The following is a 3941-nucleotide window of genomic DNA, read 5'->3' as shown; positions in this document are numbered from 1 at the left end:
ATTAGCTTACCTTTACTGTAGTATTTTTGTAGTGAATACATTTAAAACATTATTAAAAATTAATTATATTCCCAAAATGGTTGTTATATGCACAATACACTAGAGTCAATTTCTTACAACCTTCTTGAACAAAATTACATCTCCGAAGTAGTCGAATTCAGTCAAAGTCTCAACCACTAAACATACTGCGCTTTGACGACTGTCGTAGCCCGTAGGACCCCATTTCATATCGTTTCGGATACACAAATACACAATATACCATACACACCTACATTGCTTCTAATAAAGTTATTGTATCTAAGATTGTATTACAAAAAAAAAACAAACGACTTAAAAACAATTATATACTATAAATACAAAAACTAAAATTCTGGATTTTATTAGGCGATCTACATGTATAAAAAAAATAGTGCTTTTCTTACAAATAATAGTTATCTCGGTTTATTTGCATCATAAACTATAAAAACAAAATGTCGTAGGATAATATTACATTGTTAATTTACTACAATATTTAATCAACTAAATTTAAATACACAAATTCATAGCTAAAGCATACGAAAATATACATAACTTGTGCTTAATACAATAATGTATATTACTGTCTGCAAAGTGAATGTGTTGAACTTGATCAGTTAATATTTAAGTATAAACTAAATTCATCAAAATTTTGATTTTATAAAATTAAAGGACCACTTAATATAATTATATTAAATTGACAATAATAACGGTGAAACTATTTTAAGAAATACAAATATTTACAATATTATACGACAATAACACAAGTACGTGGAAATTAATATTATTTACGAACCAACGATGACGACATTCTGCAACCGCCTACGTCGACCTGGTCGTTTGCAACATATGAACCCCAACTATTAACGTCGACCTGGCAAGTGGCGACAAGGGCTCCACAAGATATGGCGGTCTATTGCAGTATAAATGACACATGAGCATTTCGGCCATGATATCTCCACAAAATCCACCTACAACAATGAGCAATTATTTATAAATTTCTATATAACGTGCGAAACCATGATTATGCACCTACGTGTACGAATATAATTTTTTTTTTAGGCAACAAAGTTTCCACAATATCTGCTGGTACATTCCGTTTGCTATCATCAGCATTTATTTTGGTTCGGTGGTGTAAAGATGGTGCGATAGAGTTTTAATGACAATGGTAATTATAAAGGATGTTTACTATACCAGTAGGCCACGAAACCCTACACGACAACTTAATGGTAATGACCATTTGTCATTTACTAAATAGGCACTGTTTCCTGTGTAGCCACAATCGTCACTTATCAGGTCGAAATTAACGATTGTGAATCATTTTCATTTGTTATAAGCAACCGGGTTGACGTAAGTGGGTGCAGAAATTAAGTCGTCATTGATAATTCGTACATAACATCCTTTTCCGCGTATTGCCACAAATAGTAAATATGTTATTATATATCATTCATCGCCATTGGTACTTCACTCATCTACAAATCGGACAAAACAGACACATGTTGATTAGAATTCTGAATACATTTCTATAAAATAATTATATTATGGTGCTTAGGTATATTATGTGCGTGTAAGTTTTTATTTATTTTTATTTTTATGTAAGTTAATATGTCATAGGTTATTGGTATGGTTGAAATTCTTCAACTTTTTACTTTAAGAATGGTTTTTGATAGCGAATCAGGTTCGACTGAAACTGAATTCAAAAAAAAAAACCTTAGTACTTTATAAAATTAAATATTTAAATCTAAAACTGATTATTATTTGCATAACTAAGTTTTCTTTTAACACGACTAATGTGGCACGTTTAAATAAGATTTATCTTACACTCAGAGAAAATTTTTTAAAAATTCCTGATAAAGTGAAAACTCCTTTATAGATCTACTGAAGTTTCCGATAATTAAAAAAAAAATTTTAAAAATCTTCTATTACTGTTAATTAAAAATACGAGGAAATTTTTACAAGACTTATATAGAAAACTATTATTAATAATATTATTTCGTAAAAAATGAATTTTAATAAAAAATAAAAAAATAAAATAAAAAACGAATAAATGCCAGTGCATTTATTATATTTATCGGATTCTATTTACTACAAGGCTGTATAAATCCTATAATAAAATTACATCAAGTATAATATAATATCAATTATAATACTTACATTGTGAGTTGTATACGGACCAAAATGTGCGAAAAACGTTATTCTTGTCATGTCGAAAATCAGCCAATCCCTTTATCCTCTGCAACGACCATCTCCTCGAATCTAATAATTTAAACAATAAAAACATTATATTAATTATTTTTTGGTGAAAACAAAAAATAAAAATAATGAAAAATGTCATTAATAATGACACTAATTATTATTTACCTAGTCTACGGAATAGATGTGCTCTAAGTGGCCGTGTGTACAACAGCAGTATTGTCTCGCACGACGGTGCGCAACGTTGACGACTGTATAGCTAAGCACTCAACTTGTATACTGAGGTTCACCGGTTGCAGCAATTACTTAAATACAGGTTATTGAAAATTTGGGCGGCCATCCGTTTTGGAAACCAGTGTCTAGTCGAATGAATGCCGCGCCCGGCGACTGCAATGCCTACCTATACCCACGAGAAGAACTTAATATTTATGGTTTCTAATTTCTCTGTCGTTATGGAGGGCGGTTAGGTAAATATTTGTTGGATGTATATATATATGTATGGTACGTTAAATGGTGGCTATCCTATATTAGAGATTGGTGGGGTGGGTTGTCTATGTAATTTTTCTGCTATATGACATATGCGCCAAAGTTACAAAAATGACATATCATTTGCGGCAAAATATTTATTACATAAGCGCTAATCTAATATTGTATACCTGTTATACCTACCTAACATATGACATAAGTGCCAAAGATGCAAAAGCCAAAAATGACATATCATCTGTGCCAAAATTATTATTTTATGTAAATAGTTATTTAAAAATTGCTATCTTATAAAAAATTATAAAATAATAAAATAATTTTCAATAATAAATTGTTAGTATATAATATAGGTAAATTATGATATACATTATACATGCAAATAAATATAAATTTAATAAAGCGGTTGCGAGTTTATACAAAAATGGCAATTAGAAATTAGAAATTTAAAATAATAAAAAAATGTTCAATAATAATTACACAAATGCTTACGTAGTAGGTACTAACAATATGTTATAACACAAAACTACTCAGTGCTCACACACTGTCTATATGTGACAATCTATCGTAAACAGATATTCAGACAATACATTAGTCGATTAAGAATAAGCGTTTGGAGTTTTTGAACGATATAGTTCTAAATTTAATTTCTGTTATTTAATATCTATTAACCGTGGCATAGACTGTACCTAAGATTTTGGCGTTTTTGTACGATACTACTTTTTTTTCTCATTTTAGCGCTTATGTCTTCCACCGAATTTAGCGGATAATACAGTAATACTTTGGAATATTTTATAGTATAATAGTAACTATTATTTTTTTAACATGTTAATAAACTATTCAGTGGATGGGATGTTACATAGATGAATATTATTGAGGGTGGTTACTTCTTATGTTTCGCTACACCTATATTTTTAAGGATAGCCGCCACTGAGTGCATGTGATCCTATCAGCTCTACCTCATGTAAATAACAATAAATATAGAGGACAGAGTTAATCAGAATCCTTAAAAATATTAGAAAAAATTAATGTTTTAATAAATGATACACCAAATGAAATTAGTATTGCAATAAAAAAAAAGTTTTTGAAAAGTCTAATAAAATTACTGTTAAAAATATTTGACAATATTTCAAAAATATAAATGATAAAAAAAAAAAGTGGGCAAGTAGGTATCACTCTGCTGTATAGTAGAGATGGAGAGTAGGTCACTGGTCGTGTGGATGTGTTAAATTTAAATGCAATGACGGGTATCA

At 29.4% G+C, this 3941-nt stretch overlaps 1 long non-coding RNA gene across 1 annotated transcript; it reads right to left on the bottom strand.

Annotated features, from left to right (window-relative positions):
- Window positions 1-639: 639 nt before the first annotated feature.
- Window positions 640-2501, bottom strand: LOC132927502 (uncharacterized). The gene is made up of 4 exons (XR_009661747.1): window positions 2377-2501; window positions 2170-2271; window positions 1052-1487; window positions 640-986 (listed from the first exon to the last, which is right to left on the bottom strand). It is a non-coding gene; the product is annotated as an uncharacterized LOC132927502 (long non-coding RNA).
- Window positions 2502-3941: the final 1440 nt, after the last annotated feature.

This window comes from Rhopalosiphum padi, chromosome 3 (genome assembly GCF_020882245.1).
Source record: "Rhopalosiphum padi isolate XX-2018 chromosome 3, ASM2088224v1, whole genome shotgun sequence".
Taxonomy (NCBI): Eukaryota; Metazoa; Arthropoda; class Insecta; order Hemiptera; family Aphididae; genus Rhopalosiphum; species Rhopalosiphum padi.
The sequence above is the reverse complement of the archived record's forward strand: the minus strand, read 5'-3'. Positions and strand labels throughout refer to the sequence as shown.